At 38.2% G+C, this 18,824-nt stretch overlaps 1 protein-coding gene across 8 annotated transcripts in view; it reads left to right on the plus strand.

Annotated features, from left to right (window-relative positions):
* lpp.L (LIM domain containing preferred translocation partner in lipoma L homeolog) overlaps nt 1-18,824 on the plus strand; it is a 198,532-nt gene that overhangs the window by 57,095 nt on the left and 122,613 nt on the right. For 6 of the 8 annotated variants that reach the window (XM_018262136.2, XM_018262140.2, XM_018262135.2 and 3 more), the window contains 1 exon segment: nt 15,792-15,863. The gene's annotated coding sequence lies outside the window, so the exon portion shown is untranslated. 8 annotated transcript variants of the gene reach the window in all.

An 18,824-nucleotide genomic window follows, 5' to 3' on the forward strand; every position in this document is an offset into this window, starting at 1 on the left:
ACGCAGACTGATTGTTTCACTTTCCTCCCTGATACAGTCGAAATATATAATGATTTAAAAATAAAAGATGTATGATTAGGAGGCACACTCCTCACTGGTATAGTTCACTTTTCTATAGTAAATACAGAAATATCAATTTGCAAAGCTCTTTGTTTCTTTTAGCATACTTGATGGGCCACATATATTCATTCATTATTCCATTGGTCTTTCTTTTATATTGGCCCAGGTGGATGTGTCCGGTTACTGAGCTACCAGATTGCTAAATTTGAACAGAGTTGGTATACATTTTACGTTATATATGTGTTGAATTTCTGTCTCATACTGTAGATATGCTCTATGAACAGAATAGCTAGCTTGTAATGACCTGCTGGAAGAATCATCTGTAGGAATCCAACCAAAGTTCCAAAGAGTACTCAAACAGTGATTCAGGCTTTGCAGTTTTTATTGGTTGTTTTTCAATGTGGCTTTATAATTCTAGCATAGCCTTACATTTATAGAAGCATAGAAAATTGTATAATAATAGTCTAGCTTGTTTGGCAAAGAGTTGTTTGATAAACCTTGTCCTTAAGGGGAATAAAATTCTGTTTGAATTCTTGAGCTCAAACCCATTTTTACGAATGGTGTTATCAACAAATGGCCTTTTTCTGATTCAACTCTTTGGTTGCGTAATACCAGGAAACTTCAAAAGAGGCTGGCACAAGCCTGGAACCCTCGAAGTAGTAGAGCCAGAGTCAGATAGTAAAAGGTTAAAAAAGCTTACATTTTATTTTTCCAAAAATTAAGAACCAAGGCCGGGCGCGTTTCATTTCTACCAAGGATTTAAAAGAAAAATAGCTAATGGGAAGCAAGTGGGCCGCGCTATTAAATGTGTCACTCAGCAGAAAACATTCAAATCCTAGAATTCTTTGGACATACCCCAAAGGCTAATACATTACATAGGTTAACTTAATTAGGAAATACATTATACAAAGTAAATAGTACAAAAACAATATTTCAATAAATGGGAAAAAGAGGAAAAGGGAAAAAAGGACTGACCATAATACATAGCAAAATCAAAATTTAAACCTAGAGGCTGCCTTGTACCTAGATAAAAGATCCATTTCAGTAACTCAGAATAAATGTTTCCACCCCTTATATTGGGAACTACTCTGTCTATACCTGTAACTTTCAAATATGAAGAATTCCTATTATTATCCTATAACATTCTTCAGTGTCTGGAAACTGGTGTTTGAGACTCTTTGTTATTAATGTTAAGGATGTCTTTTAAATGTCGGCTTGTTAGGCCCACATATTGTTTCTTTACATTTTTCACAAGTATGGAGATAGATCACATTTTTGGTATTTCAATTAATGTAGTGTTTAATATCATAGTTTTTTGTTGTAGTGGTGGAAGTCAAGGTATTAGTTACAGAAATTTACCTACATGTAATGCATTTTGTCGAACCACATTTATAGCTACCTATTGTGTGTAACCAGGTTTGACATGGAGTATTAGTTCTTATTAAACAGGGAGATATTATGTTACCAAGAGTCTGTGTCCTTGATACAAAACTATGTCCTTTATCCAAAACTGCTTTTAGAATTGGCTCTCTTTCCAGAATAGCCAGTTTTCTATTCACTATGTTTTTAATTTTATTAAATTGAGGATTATAAGTTAGAATGCATGTTATCCTATTTTTGTGTTTATTTTTATTTCTTCATTTTCTTGTTTGGTTGCGTGCTTGGTAGTCATTATAAAAGACGCTCTTAATGATCTATTTTTTAGTTTGACGTTATAGTATGACCTACATTTGAATGAATAATTGTTTTTATTAAGGTCTTTGTGGGAGACATGCTAATTTAAGATGCAAAGATGTACATTTTTGTAGTAGAATGCAATAATCAACATTATTTGATTTAGGATATTAAAACATGATTTGAAGTTGATTTGTTGCCCAAAGATGAAAGCTGGTAATCGAACTATGAAATGGATGAATAGGCACGCACTCCTACGACACACCAGGTTGGATAAAATTTCTTGATCTTTTTTCCATAGATTAAAATCAAAGGTCCAGGACATTTGATTTTGATCCATGGAATAAAGATCAAGAAATTTTATCCAACCTGGTGTGTCGCAGGAGTGCGTGCCTATTCATAGATTTCGTTGTATCTCACCCCAACCTACGGGTTTGGGGCGCTGCACCTAGGCCACCTTTCTTCACCGGTAAGTGCGTAATAACACTTACATGTTTGAATTGTTAGCAGATAATGCTACAACCTTAAAAGACAGACCTGGGGCCACGAACCCAGGTCAATTTACATGCCGGATGAGCTTTGGTTTTTATTGGAAATTGGGAATATCTACTGTATGGATAGAGCCGCGTTTTTTTTTCTGTCCGTAATTGAACTATAACTACAGATATGTGCCAGGAGCATATAGTCAATATCCCTAAAGAACCAAAAAAAAAAATGTGGAAGGCTGTCGCATAACAGGGCATTATACTGAGAAATCAGACTCATCAATGCTTAAGAATTTTCCTTGGCAACTCTTGCATAGGTATGGGAGCAGCCATATTGATTGTTGATTAGCAAAACATTCTCTATAGGTACATCCCAGTGATTAATGCTGGTCCTATAATGCAAAGCTGTGAGATTTCCTTTCTGTTATCTTCACTGGCATTGCTTCATTATCAAAATATTTTTTCCAATTTTCAACCTGATCCTATCAGGGTAAAATGATGGCACTTTGTTGCTCAGTGCGCTTGCTGCCTTTGTGTTACAACAATGTACTCCTGCCAGGGATTTAGGTTGACCTTCTATCTTCTGACACTTTCATACCTCTTGAAGGGATGTCCATTTCAATCCAGTTCACTTGTACCTCTATTAACATTTAATAAACAGTTGTATTGGTATCCTCTGAGTAATGCATGAGGTGTGGATTTGTCTAAATGATCCTGCATCCTTGGATAGTGTTTCTAGAAAGCGCTCTCATTTCACATGGCATTATGTTCTTGGGAACATCTTTTAGCTTGTTTAGCACACTAAGGCATGAAAACAACAACACTTGTCAATCCAGACATTTCTCTGTTTGTCAAGCACCTCTGACAACTTGCACACGGTTGTCCCCTGCAGTGCAGAAATTGCCTGTGAATAATTGTTGTATTTTATGGCTCACAGATGTTTTCTGCTGGCCATAGACATGCAGATATACCTGAAATATCGGACGAACGATCGGACGTCCCAATCTCCCGACCTGCCACTAACCTGTCAGATTAAATAAAGTAGTAAAAGAACAGATCAGAAGATGTTCTGCCCCTGACAGCAATCGTACCAAAGTTATGTCCAACAAAAGCTGGTGACAGTCTCCTACTGATATCCGCATATCGGCAATACATGCAGAGATATTATCAGTAGCTGACAGAAATTTTCTAACCCGTCCGATGACTGAACGACTGATGGACATGGCAAGAAAAATGTCTGAACACTCCATACACAGTCCGAAAATAGTATGAAACAAAGATTCGTACGATCATATCTGCACGTCTATATCCAGCTTAAAGCAGATGGTTAAATTAAACAAAAAAAAAATGTTTACCAGCATTTAGCATCCATCATGTTGCCTGGATTTGCTGATGCTAGTAGATAATGGTGCGGCAGTTATTGTACAGCTATGAAACCTGTTGTTCAGAATGCTCTGGACCTGGTGTTTTCCAGATAAAAGATCTTCCTGTAATTTGGATCACTGTAACTTAAGTTTAAATAAACCCAATAGGCTTATTTTGCCTCCAGTAACAATTAATTCTGTCTTAGTTTATACAGGGTACTTGATGTAAAATCATTTTTAAAAATCAGAATTATTTGTATAAAATGAAGTTTATGGGAGACGGCCATTCAAAGCTTTCTGGTTAACGATCCGATACCTGTATATGTATACACTGTTATACAATAGGGATTGTTCAAATGTAAAAAAAAAACAAAAAAAACAAACCCTGATATATTTTTACTAGCAACTTTTCTCCTTTGAATCAGGATGTACATATACAGAGCTATCCAATGGATATGTTACCAGACTAGTATATATGCAATAATGCCCTTTTGTTTCTTAATGAGTAGCAATTACATTTATCCATTCCTAATGTATTTTTTCACCGCTAGGTTTGTGAAAGTTGTAGCAAACTTTCTGGTTTGTATTGATCTAAATAGGGTCATTATCATTAGCTGTGGGGCTGTCATCACATTTTGTTACTTCACTTTCGCAAATTAAAAACACAATCAACAGCTGTACAATGTTGTAATCCAGGTTTTTGGTGAAGGGAAACAGCAGTTGTCTAGAAAACATGTATATATTATTGTGTTTGGTTTTTCTATCTACCGTATTTGAACTGCACCAACGAGGGCATAACTTGTCAATTGCTTTGTCACACCTAGGTGTGTAGTTTGTGGCTCATTGGTCATGCCAAGCTAACTTGTCTCTGCTGAGATGTGTTGGCATATAAACAGGTAAAGTCTTTGTGGAAATGTACACAAAGACAGCAGATGCTAAGCATGACAAAAAACTCTTCATCGACTTTGGCAGTAATGGATGAAAAGGCAGAAACAATCGATAAGGAATTCTTTCATTTGTTTACACATAGTTGATGTTTAAACCCCATGTTTTAGAAATGAACGGTTTATATTTTACACATATATGTTAGCTTTCTGTAAAGGTGGCCATACACAGAGAGATCCGCTCGTTTGGCGATGTTGCCAAACAAGTGGATCTCTCCCCGATATGCCCACCTTGAGGTGGACGATATCGGACTGATCTGATTGTGGGCCCTAGGGCCAAACAATCGATTATAATGCAGGACTACGGGCAGTCAGATTGCAGGATCGCATCAACGAGCAGATGCGGTACGTGATCAGATAGGATTTTTAACCCTGCCCAATAGACATCTGGCTGACTTTTGGCCAGAAATTGATCAGGGAAGCCCGTTGGAGGGCCCCATGCATGGGCCAATAAGCTGCCGTCTCTGTCTGGAGGCAGCTTTTAATGGCCCGTGTATGGCCAGCTTTAGGATTTGCTGTTACCGGTCATGACAGGGCCACTTGAATAATAAGGGAAAAGGGGCCTTAGCATGGACCTTACCAGAACATGGGGGCCCACCCTATATATTTTCAATATCCTTTATTCTTTTAGCTTTCTATTGGAATCATTAGGAAACTTTTTTTGTAAAAGCCTTTTTTGCTTTGTGGAGATGTCTCAACACAAGGTAAAGAGATCCGGTAAAGGAACTAGAGAATTTGGTGACCATTCAAGACTTGAAAGGGATGCTGTCATGATTTTTATGGTTTACGTTTTATTTCTAAATTACACGGTTTACATTGCAAATTCATGGTGCCATTTAAATTTTATTCTTGAACCAACAATTTTAGTTGTAATATTGGTGTGGAGGCAGCCATCTCAGTCCATTGTGCCTGATCCTGAGCTTTGAGCTTTTCAGGATGGAACTTCTTTGAGACAGTATTGTTTCTCCCTTTGTCATTCTTCAATACGACCCAAGTCATGCTACCTTTTTCCTGCTTGGTGCTAAACTCATGATTTAGGTTGTTTTATAGTACAATAAGAGTTTAGCAATGCAAATTAATCCTTCAGCAGAGGTTTTAGGTAGTGGCTATCTGGTTAGCTACCCATTGACCATGTGCGGAGTGTCCCAACATTTTTCGTCCCACGGAGATCGATCGTTTGGTTGATCGGCCAGGTTAAAATATTTCTGTCGGCTGCCGATAATTTCTCTGCATGTATTGCAGATCGTATGATTTTCAGTGGGAGACTGTTACCAGCTTTGTCTTACATAACTTTCGTACGATTGCTGTCGGGCAGAAAATCGGCTGATCTGTTCTTTTGCTACTTTATGTGATAGGAATGGTTAGTGGCAGGTCGGGAGATGGGGAAGTCCGATCGTTCGAGGATTCGAACGATGGTATTTTTGCATCTATGGCCAGTTTAAGGGATGGGGGTGATATCTCTCCAACTTGCAGAGTAGCACTAAAGAGTGACTGAAGTTTATGAGAGCACAAGTCACATGGTTAGGGGCACCTGGGAAATGGTCATCATGTTTAGCCCCATGTCAGATTTCAAAATTAAATATATAAAAAACATCTGTTTGCTCTTTAAAAACATGTTTTCCTGTGACCGTATCTCTTTACGCTCTCATGAGTATTACATTATTATGTTAGTATATTATGCTGATGTACAGTTACTTTAATAGCATAATACATCATTAGAGTGACACATGAATTGCATGTTACATCATGTACACAGTATCCATTATTGAAGTAATTCCCTCCCACTTTATAACATATCAACATCCACATTCCAGGTAGCATTAATCCTTTGCAAAGCTTTTTGGCCACAGGGAAGAATACAATTTTGAAATGTCTAGTCTGGCACTTCTATGTCAATACTTTAGATTCTATTGTTTATTATATCCTAGTTCCAACCCAAGGCTGTGTTTGGTTAATTCAAGTGAAATGAGTGTTTCCGTTACAGGTACAGGAGATAGCAGTATGTGTTAACTCACTGACTGCCAATTCTTACATTTATGAATACTCCAGTGTGTCCATATTTTTCCAGTATGTGGAAAGACATGGGGAATTTAAATTTTGTACAAGGATCCAAGTATCAGGAAGGTAGCATAGTCAATAGGCTTTCTATTGCTTCACTGTATGATGTAGAGCGTGATATTCTGAGACAATTTTCAATTGATTTTCATTTGATATTATTTGTGGTTTTGAGTTATTTAACTTTTTATTCAGCAGCTATCCAATTTGTAATTTCAGCAATCTGGTTGCTAGGGTCCAGATTACCCTAGCAGCCATGCACTGATTTGAATAAGAGACTTGACTATGAATAGGAGAGGGTCTGAATAGAAAGACGGGTAATAAAAAGTAACAATAACAATACATTTCAAGCCTTACAGAGTATTTGATTTTTAGGTGGGTTCAGTGACCTATAACATACAAAAATTTAACTTTAAGATGAACCACTCCTTTAAGCAAGTATGCATTTGAGAAGGAATTGTGCTTAAAGGGATACTGTCATCGGAAAATGTGTTTTTTTTCAAAATGCATCAGTTAACAGTGCTGCTCCAGCAAAATTCTGCACTGAAATCCATTTTTCAAAAGAGCAAACTGATTTTTTTTATATTCAGTTTTGAAACCTGACATGGGGCTAGACATGTTGTCAGTTTCCCAGCTGCCCCAGTCATGTGACTTGTGCTCTGATAAACTTTAATCACTCTTTACTGCTGTACTGCAAGTTGTAGTGATATCACCCCCCCCCCCAGCAGCCTAACCGAACAATGGGACGGTAACCAGATAACAGCTCCCTGGTATATCTAAAAACAACACTCAATAGTAAAAGCCAAGTCCCACGGAGACTGATGTTACAGTTACGTTGAGTAGGAGTTCCATCCTAAAGTGCAGGCACAAGTCACATGACTGGGGCAGCTGGGAAACTGACAATATGTCTAGCCCCGTGTCAGATTTCAAAATTGAATATAAAAAAATCTGTTTGCTCTTTTGAGAATTGGATTTCAGTGCATAATTCTGCTGGAGCAGCACTATTAACTGATGCTTTTTGCAAAAAACGTTTTCCTATGACAGTATCCCTTTAAATAGTTAGCATTTTATTAGGAGCTTTGCACTTCCATTATAAAAGGATTAAAAATAACCCTTTCCTTGTCATTAAGCAAACAAAGACAGAAGTTGGAGTCGGCCACTTTAGTTTGTAAATAAAAAGAGGCTGACAATAGTTGATGTCCCACTAGATTTTATTATTGCATAGGGTTCATGTTGTGTGTAAAGATGAAACATTTGAAACCCTGCCTCCTTCATTAACCTTTGGTTGCTCAACTGGTAAAATGCTTGTACCGAACAGTGACTGGTTGAGGTAGTTGCCTAAAGCAAATGTGTTTGTGTTGAAATGGAATACGCACTTACATTACCAAGGTGGGAAAAAGGCACCAGCTAAACCATTGACCATTGCTAAATGAAATGTTCTGGGAACATGGCAGGAACATAACTGAAGTCACATGGAGGTTCTTTAAATCATAAGCAGCCTAGCTTACTAACAGCTTTGATTCTTTTTTTGGTGCATAGTTTATAGTATGTCGCTTCCAGGGTTGAAAGCTGTAATTGTTTTTTTCTCTTTTTACAATATGGCTCATTTATAGTGCACGCCAGTTGTTCATGTGCAAAAGTGACATCATGCACGTAAATATTAGTTTCTGGGCCCAAATAATTCAACAAATTACATTAGTCAGTGAAACCCAAAGTTCTTTGAACCTGAGTGCAGAAAAAAAAGGTTTTGAATCAGAAATAAAAATAAGTAACAATCCAAAAATGTTTCACTTAAAAGGAATAGGTTGGCTTTCGGGAGCGTGGCAGGAGTTAGGTGGGGAATATTGGTTTGCCTAATCCAGAGGTTTATTTGATAGTTCTAGCAGTTTTCTTTAGCCAATAAAAACTTTACCTGTTGTATTAGGGCTGCAAAAGAAATGCTCCTGTATATGGATGCTTGCCAGCTGCCTTCCCACTGATTAGTGCTGGGCACAGTAGCTGGCCATTTAACATTCATCACTTTGATACAGTGTGTGTCTATGCCTAGTGGAATTAACTAGAGCTGGAAGCAGAAAACACCCCCTCGCTGCACACACTGAGACCAGATTGTTATTCAGTTTAATCTGTAAGGAAGTGTCATGTTCTTGTTGAAATTGAGTTAAATCCAAATATTTTAACATCTGTACATGTTAGCTTGTCCTACAGGCTGAGCTCCTATTGAATAATATACATTTTAGTTGTATTGGTTTAGCTCTGCGTTTCATTGAATTGTATGGCATATGTATCTCCTACAATTTTGTATCCAATCAAAGAATAATGTTACCCAAGTGCTATAATACCTTTTTTATCATACACTGGAGACATTGTATTGCATAGTTTCCAAGAGATAACATTTAGAAATGATTGTCCAGTAAACATTAAAATGTGAACTGACATTTTCTGATCATTAAAGGGGACCTGTCACCCAGACATAAAAATCTGTATAATAGAAGTCCATTTCAAATTAAACATGAGACAAATTCTTTTTTTAATAAAGCACCCACACCTGTTATAAACTTGTTTAAAAACCAACCACTTACCATGCTGCTCTCATAGCTGCCCATCCACGATGTAGAGACCTGCTCCGACAGCCTATCCACGATGTGGAGACTCGATCTGACAGCCCAACCTCGCTATGGAGACCCCGTGCTCTGACAGCCCAACCACGGTGTAGAGACCCCATGTACCAACAGCCCAACCACGCTGTGGAGACCCCGTGCACCAACAGCCCAACCACGCTGTGGAGACCCCGTGCACCAACAGCCCAACCACGCTGTGGAGACCCCGTGCACCAACAGCCCAACCACGCTGTGGAGACCCCGTGCACCAACAGCCCAACCACACTGTGGAACCCCACGTTCCGGCAGCCCTTCCATGCTGTGGAGCTCCGGTAGCCTTTCCACGCCTGTCCAAATAAATGTATGGCATTGTATATATATATATATGAGCAAGGGATTTTCTTTATAAGAGCAAATGCTACACTGGTCTCAGAAGGGTCCGTTACCCTTCACTAGTTTTCCTGGGAGAATGGAAGAGACTGAGCCAACAAGACCACTGGATTGTTAAAATATTTAAATATTTTAAATGTGAATCACTGATTTGACAGAATAACACAGACTATTATGGTTGGCATTAAAAAATTAAATGGTATTATAAAAATAGGTTGGGAAATTATGTAATGACAATATCACTTTACCCCATGTTCATGATCAGACGCAGCGTACAAAGTTTGTGTTTTCCCCAATTAGAAACTAGCAGGCAGCTAATAATATTGTGTTTGCCATCTCACATGCACAGATTTTGTTAAGATTTTATGACTTCTGAGGTTCTGGAATCATAATTTGCATTGGCCAGGCCAATGTTTTCTCAACAATCTGAACATTTGTTGGCCTTAGATCTTATATTTGAGCAGCAGCAGCCCCAAGTGCTGGCTTTCATTCATAGAGTACATGAGAAAAAACGTTTTCCTATTATATAATACAACACAACATGTGCCGGTCATGCTCTTCCTTCAGTTCTCTGACATGCCTGACTAGCTCCTCTTTTAGCTCCTAGGCTAAGTAAATGGCCTTCAGTATATTCCCTGTAATTATTTCTAGAGCCAGGCCACAGCACCCTGTATTATTGAAAGGAAAACCACCTTTAATAAAATAGGCACATGAACCATTGATGTTCTCATTCAGTATGTATTAAAGCAAAACTGAGCATAATGCTACCAAGATTGAATTGTCTTCATAATAAAGCAAACAAGCACCTTCCTTTTGCATAATGATTAATACAGAAAAGGTAACGGTATATATTATATAACAGATTTTAGTTGTAATGTATTACACAAAGAACCTTATTTAAAAGGGAAGAATATCTATTTTTTAACATTCTTGTGCCCCAGTAGCTACTGCCAGTATTGCTTCCTATCATAACTTTGTGTCCCTTATGCAAAGGTTTAGAGCCTATCCAGAGATAGGTAGAAGGGTCCCAGTTGGAGTACATCCTGATCAGCAACTCATTGGTTGATGTCAGTCCCCAAGCACGTATATTTTATATTAAGTCAAGTAAATGCAAAGTAGTGTTTGTTCTCTGTAGGCCTATGGCAGTTATTCTACAATTTAACCTGGATGCATCACCTTTGACTTAAGTTGAAATTACTTTCATAGATCAGGGACAAGAAACTAAGGTTTGTAAAGGACAGGGTTCCCCTTGCACCCCTAAACCAGGGGTGCCCAAAAAGTAGACCGGGATCTACCAGTAGACCCTTAGCTGGTGATCAGTAGATCTCAAGACACTGTCAACAAACAACGTGTCTAAATCACCCTCCTGCCCCTACCAGTGATCCATGTAAATTGGGAATGCTGTAAGCTATATGTTGGAAAAGGAGAATAGTTGTGGGAAAGGCATGAGAGGGATGGAGTTGATTTTTCCCAGGCAAAATAGAATGTTTTCCCACAGAGTCACTACATGTATTTCATGTTTTAAAAACCATACATAGCCTGTTTCTCACTTTTGGTGCAGATTGGACAAATACACTGGCACACAAGGATACTGCTGGCAAGGCAAGCCCTTGCTGTTTATTGTGTAATGCATCACGCAATAAACAGCAAGAGCTTGCTTTGCCAGCAGTATCCTTGTGTGCTGGTGTATTATTCCAATCTTCACGTTGATTTAGAGGTAACCGATTTGCTGTGCACCAGGGAGTTCACAGTACGGAAGGCCAGGGTATGCGGGACAGACTGTTTTGTTATCACTTTGGTGCCTCACAAATGGTCAGGAATGCAAATGCAACTAGTATTTAGGGCCGTTGCCTTTTTAATTAAGGCTGGAAATGTTGCCCATTCCTTCTGACCGCGCTGGTATAAGTGGGCCTACTTGCTCTTAAATGCTTTTTTTTAAATTCTGTCCACACATTTTCTGTGGGATTGAGGCCTAGGCTTTTTGTAATGGCCACTCCAATATTTTAATTTTATTGTTTTCAAGCCCCCATGCTTAAAAGCCCCACCCTTCTTTCTTCATGCATATGCATAACGATGATCATTATGGCCAAACACTGCCATTTTTGTTTCATCTGACCAGAGAGGCTATTTTTTCCCCTGGTAATCAGCTACAAAATAGCTTTTTTATGGTAGACAACCAAGAGTAAGGCTTCTTCCTTGCGCGACTGCCTTCAGGCAATGACTGACTTTATTAATGGTAGATGTGTGTTTTCTGATACCATACCTCCATCTTCTTCACAATTCCATAATTGCTGTCCCAGTGTTCAGTTCAACCTTTAGGGTTGGGGCAGATTCGGGGGAGATTTAAGTCACTAATTCCCTCTTTTGCGGGGTGACAATCTCCCTGAATTGCCTTCCGCCTGCCTTCCGCCTGCTTGAACGAAGAATCGCCTGCACTAATGCACTCGCGGCGCTTCGATTTCCAAAGTTGCCCTAAGTTTCTTCGTGAGGCAACTTTGGGCGACTTTAGAAATCGAATTGCCGCGAGTGCATTAGCGCAGGCGATTCTTCATTCAAGCAGGTGGAAGGCAGTTAAGGGAGATTGTCGCCCCCCCCAGAAGAGGCGATTAGTTGTCAGGCGACTAAATCTCCCCGAATCTGCCCATCTCCCCAACCCTTATAAGCAAAATTATATATATATATATATATATATATATATATATATATATATATATATATATATATATATATATATATATATATATATATATATATATATATATATATATATATATATATATATATATATTTCAAAAGTAGCCTACAGTATCCATGACGACTGGACTTTATGCACTCCATGTCTCTTACTCGTTGCGAAATGCTGACAATTAAATATACAGTTCTCTTTAAAGAGATCCATCAATCTTTGTTGTCATGCCAACCAGCTTATATTTAGAAATGTAACAAGTACACCAAGTTCAATTGCTCTTGTACTCAAACATAGATCTGCAGCTATAATTGAATTTTCTTTTTTATTGAAGATCAAAATCCTATTTGAGTAGTGCTTGTTTTCAGAATTTTATTCTGCTGCTTAAAGATTTTTTCCTAAACTCTGTTTCGCTTATTTCACCGCCAAATCTTAATGGATCATGCTCTAGGGTATTTCATTGATAAGGTATTTCTATATTCTGTATGCTATTTTGTGTGCAGAATCAGCCCAGTTATTATTTTTTTTTTATTCTAGGGTGAGAGGCGCTATATGTTGTAACATTCTTGTAGGAAGGGCATTCTCAAACTGTAGATATCCTCTTCTAGTTTTAATAATAGCTGAATAGCTTGATAAAGGGACTGGTAGGCTCGAAACGTTGCCTTCATGCATATGGGCTTAATAAATTTTGATCTCTGAACAATACTGTAACCAGACTCCGTGTGCTGCTGGCATTTTTCTGGTTAACAATAGCTGAAAGCATATTTTTTGGAGAGGCGGATCTGCTCTGTCCACCATCTTTGTGCATGGAACAGATCTGCTTCTCTGTCTGCAAAAATACATAGGCTTAACCTACGCTCTTTGTGCCCATGGCCTTTGAAACCTATATATGCAGTAGTTCCTATAGGTTGCTTTCCAAGCAACAAACATTCAAAACCCCTATGCAGATACAGTACCTCTGCCTTATATCTCCTAATTAAGCAATAATATAAGGCAAAGGTATAGGCTCTGACAGGCTTAGGAGAAGCTAAAGGCAAATAAATAAAAAATGTATTCAAAATATTGCACGAAAGACACAATCTGGAAATTGTTTAAAAGACAAATTCACAAAAGTGGAATTAGACGTGTGAATATGGTGGGGTATACAGCAAATCTATCTCCTCTTTAATTTTGTCTCAGTATCACCACGTTTGAATTTTCCCCCCTTAGTGTATAAAATGTGGTGCATTTCATACACTCAGCTTATTAAATCCAAGAGTAAATTTGGTTCTTTTCATTTATTTAATGTCACATTATATTGGCCTGATATGGATTTTTAATACACTGATGGATGTAATGTAATAACTGAGGCAAGGTTTGCCCAGGTCTAGTAACTCATATCAACCAATGACCGCTTACTATTCTCTGCATTCTGAATAGTGAAAATAAACATGTTGTTCACTGGACTGGGTCAGCATTGTTTTTGTTATCACTTACTCAGAGTTTTCTTTTTGAGAAATGGATCTTGCATGTTTGAGGTGGTTAGTTCCAAAATTATTGCTGGTTATAACAAAAAAAAAAAACCAGGAGGATGCGTTCTAGAAATGCTGTGTTATTTCAATATTTTGAGTATTCTTGAAACTTTAGAGAAAATAACTAGTCTTAGTGGCCCATCCCCCTATAAAGTTCAGCTGTGGCAATAATCCGATTTATCTTAATTTAATGGATAGCCTTAAATAAAACCTAACTTTTATTACATTTGTTAAAAATTTATTCCCCATAAAAATACATGGCCTTGTAGAATTTCATAATATTCACACTGAACTAATTGGGTAAGAAATATTATTGTAATGAGACTTGCTGCTGCACATCAGCAATAAAGAACACAAAGGGGGATTTAACTGAATGCGTGTATAGTATATACATTTTCCCATATTTTGGATTGGGGTTAACAACTGGATTGTAGCTAGACCAAGGTCTCGGAGACCTTGAGAAAGCCTTGTGTGAAACATGTTTTGGTCTCCGCTGCTAGTTGGGAAGAATGAGGCTATAAAGGGGAACCGACCTACAAAGGACAACCGAATTCTTTTGTGCTGTCCAACTCTTCTTAAAGAGCATTGCATGACAAATATGGCAGGTTATTTGTCTTCCAGGAGATTTCAAACATCTGGGACTTTTTGTATAATTTATTATTACGATTAATTTTCGGGTAGTAATGGTATTCAGTCATACTTCCTAATGGTTGCAAAATGTGTAGAACATGGGCACACTCCAAACGTTTCGGGGACGTGCCCCTTCATCCAGTGCTACAGATGAAGGGGCACGTCCCCGAAACGTTTGCTGGGATCTCATAAATAAAAGAAGTTTTCTTCAAAAGATTGTCTGCAGAAGCATTATGTGGAGTGTGCCCATGTTCTACACATTTTGGAATTTGAGGAGGCTTTTTGTTTGCAGCAGGGCCTACGTGGAGCACCACCTGTGACTAATTAAACAGTTTTGCATACGAAACAAGTAATTACAGGGAATGAGTTTACAAGTTTGGATACTTCCTAATGGTTGACATGTTATAGGTAGGCATACTATTAAAGGGGAACTAAAATCTAAAATTGTATCATTAAAAATGCCATATTTCACATATTGAACTTATTGCATCAGCATAAAGTTTTAGCATCTCAATAGCAGCAGTTATCCATTACATCAAACTTGGGGGGTCACCATCTTGGAAAGTGTCAGCAACACTCACATGCTCAGTGGGCTCTGAGCACCTGCTTGAGAAGCTAAGCTTAGGGGTCGTCACTAATTATCAAGCAGAAAATGAGGTTGGCCTGTAATAAAAGCTGATAAGCTAGAATGCTGATTATTAAATTCTAATGTGAATTGTGCTGTGCATGTAGTAATTATCTCTATTAAGTCCTTATCAGCCTTATAATGTGATATTTGTATTCTAAATAAACAGTATATTTTCATTTGGTCCCTAAGCTCAGTAAGTGACAGCAGCACAGAACATGTTCAATGAGGGAGCTACTGGGGCATATTTGGAGGCACACATCTTTACTACTAAAGGGATGTGGTTGCCTTGGGCACAGAAGCCCAAAACATAATGTGCAATTTGTAAAACCATTTCTAGCCTACTTCTTTAGTTAGGCTTTAGTTCTCTCTTAAGAAGGGCTGCTCAAGAGGCTTTAGTTCTCTCTTAAGAAGGGCTCAAGAATATTAACATCTTAAGGCATACAAATCAGCTCAGTGTGCAGAGATGAATGTATGTTTTCTCTGTATTTACTTACAATTTTTATTTTATGTCATGGTACCTTGTATTCTGACTTCTGTTTATGTACAGAAGAATTGTGTGTATTACATGTTGGTCCACTGCATTACCTATAAAAGTGAGAATAATTAGTGATTTACAAATAACTAATAAGCCTTTCTGCCATCATTTGACAAGTATCTTGTGGGTCTATTAGCTTTTATTAATGTGCAGCTACTTGTCACATTGTTTGAGCATTGCCTGTCTGCACTTAATAACAGACTTGTTCTTTTTTTTTTTTATACCCTCGCAGACTTTGTACAGCAAGAGCAAGTGGAACGCAGGCGCCTGTCTCTGTGATCAGAAGTTAGTTTCTTCCTCAGAGGTAAGAACGCAAATGAATGTTCATTATGTGCAAACTACTGGATATCACATGGTTTGTACTCTGGCACTTTACTTTAAGGGGAACAATTATGAAAATTAAATTTGATATGAGCTGTTCATGGAAAAAACAAACTTCCTAATTCAATTTCTGCAATAATTAACTTACTTGACAGGTCAAATACATTAATGGAGAATATAGGTTTACCTCCCTAAGCTCCTCTATGCTATGCAACACTTTTCAACTTACCTATACAAAACTCTATCTGCCAGAATACAAAGGATCGTTCCGTACCTAGGTTCTCTTGGGATATACTTGCTTAGAGATAGGGTTTGGGCTTACAGATACACACATCTATGTTTTAATCTTCTCGTCTTAAATATGTGGGCTGTGTTTGGCATGCAGCCTGAAAATCCAAATGTGGTGCTCCAGACCCTAAAGCTGGGTTTATGGAGAGATATGACTAATGCTGTCTATATAGATGTCAGTTATTATATATTTGCTGACCTCTCCACAATCACCTTTACTTGGAAAGCCTGGCAAGTCCTAACCAAAAAACCTGCTTAGCCAATTGTTAGTCCACACTTTAACTTTGTGCGGTAATGCTTTGCTCACTCACTTCTGCAACATTCCTTTGCTATTTGTTCCAAAGGAGGTTTAAATTCTATCCCAGTTATTTTATTTTACAATAATACCTTTTGCATATTTATGATTTTTTAGTTACAGTTGTTATAATTTTAGTAACTCCAGTTTAGGCATGTTTTCCATGCACAATTTGGAGACTATGCAGCTCAACTGAACCCACCCCAAGTCTACCCAACAGCTTTATTGTATGATAGTTTGCAGTATATGTAGGGGAGTCACCCTTACCTTAGGGAGGAGTGGGATGAAATAACCACAATCTGTATACATCTTTCTTATACAGTAGCCCATAGCAACAATAGCCCAACTCTTTCAATTCAAATGTATACATCATTAACCAATCACATATTTGCTTTTATTTCTAACGTGTAGGTGACTGGAAATCTAATTGATGATTAGTTGCTGTGGGCAGCATCACTGGTGCTGTTTGTCTCCAGTGTTAGTAAATGCAATCCCAATTGTACCTGACTACCTTGTAATTGGTCAAAATGGGTGGGACATATGCCTTAAATGCAGGTGCAGAGGGCTTAAGTTTTCACATGTTTTTGGTAGAGATGCACCGAATCCAGGATTTGGTTCGGGATTCGGCCAAGATTCGGCCTTTTTCAACAGGATTCGGCCGAATCCTTCTGCCCAGCCGAACCGAATCCTAATTTGCATATGAAAATTAGGGGCGGGGAGGGAAATCACGTGACTTTTTGTCACAAAACAAGGAAGTAAAAAGTGTTTTCCCCTTCCTACCCCTAATTAGTATATGTAAATTAGGGTTCGGATTCGGTTCAGCATTCGGCCGAATCCTTCGCAAAAGATTTGGGGGTTCGGCCGAATCCAAAATAGTGGATTCGGTGCATCTCTAGTTTTTGGCAAATCCGCTGCTCAGCCAACAATGGCAAGCTACATTCTCATTTCTAGAAAGATCATGCATTCCCTTACATCATGGATTCAAAGATTGCCCTTCCTGGGTACTTGGTAGTGTAGCCCACTAAAAGTATTCCAGGATAGTGATTTGCACATTTTCTCTCTTTTTGCAAAGAAAATATTTTTACTAAATTGGAAGGGTCAGTCTTCGCAGATACTTCGCAAGGATCAACCATGGAGTTGCTCGATTTACCTGTTTGGCTCAAGCAATAACAAAAACTATGTATTTTTCTTGATGAAAGTATTGGGAAAAAATGTATGTTCAGCAAAAGCCGTATCTGTTTCACTCCTGTTCAACAAGGGGTTAATATGCCTCTTTGACAAAGACAATACTAAACCTAATGTTATAACAGCAGAGTGACTGTATTTGAGTCTCATAGGTTAAAATGCCTTTATAATACATTTTAACTCTAAGATCATGTATGGAAGACAAATAGTAAATCTAATAGAAAGCAGAATTAATATCACACCTTTGACACAGGTCAGTTGACTGTTGAAACCATTGTCTTCCCTTTTTCCCCCCTCTCTTCCCTTGGTCATTTTAATGTGGACATTCCTGAATAAAAGGCAATGTGTTTTTCAAGGTCCTAAAATAAATTTGGCTGCATGACAAAAGCTGTTCTGGACTAGTCCTAATCTGGCATCGACAGAACCTCAAGCCTGGCACTTCAGACAAGTATGGGGTTGTTAAATGTAAAATGTGCACAAAAAATAAACAATTGGATGATTTTGGAGTCAGTTTGGCTACTTTCCTGGCCTGCCTGTGGATTTTACCATATTTAGCTTTTAAAATTGATGTTTAGGGAGCTATTTTGCACATCAGTTTCTCTTCCCCCTTGCAAAAGCAACATTGTGCTTCTCAGCTCATCATCCCTCTCTTGCCTCTGTGTACAAACTGCAGTGGAACAGGATTCTTTGTCACGAAAACATGAGATACTCTGTAGACATTCCAAGTCGCTGCTCTTTCATGGAATCAGCCATCGTTTCAAACCCATCTGCCATGAGTGTATTAATATCAAGGCTCTGGCCTAGGCCATCAGATTACTGAAATAGCATTAGTATGTTGTAAGCCCATTAAATCAATCATAACTAATGTGTTTGTGTTGATCCTTCTTTCCATGTTTAATACTGGAAACCTCTTAAAGACAACTACAAAATGTTGGCGTTCTTAGTAGTGACGAAGGGGGTGTTGTAGGCTGCCAGCTGTAGATTTGGGAGGGATGGTGTATGCCACTTATCCAGAGGGAATTGTTGCACACATTTAACTTGATTTATATTTGCCTTTACCAAGATATTCTTGCATATTGTATTGCAGTGAGGTTCCAAAGGATTCCAATTTTTTTTTTGTGAAGTTCCATAAATATACATATAACCGTTTTCTTGCAAGGATTCCTTTACTTTCCT

Source organism: Xenopus laevis, chromosome 5L (genome assembly GCF_017654675.1).
Source record: "Xenopus laevis strain J_2021 chromosome 5L, Xenopus_laevis_v10.1, whole genome shotgun sequence".
Taxonomy (NCBI): Eukaryota; Metazoa; Chordata; class Amphibia; order Anura; family Pipidae; genus Xenopus; species Xenopus laevis.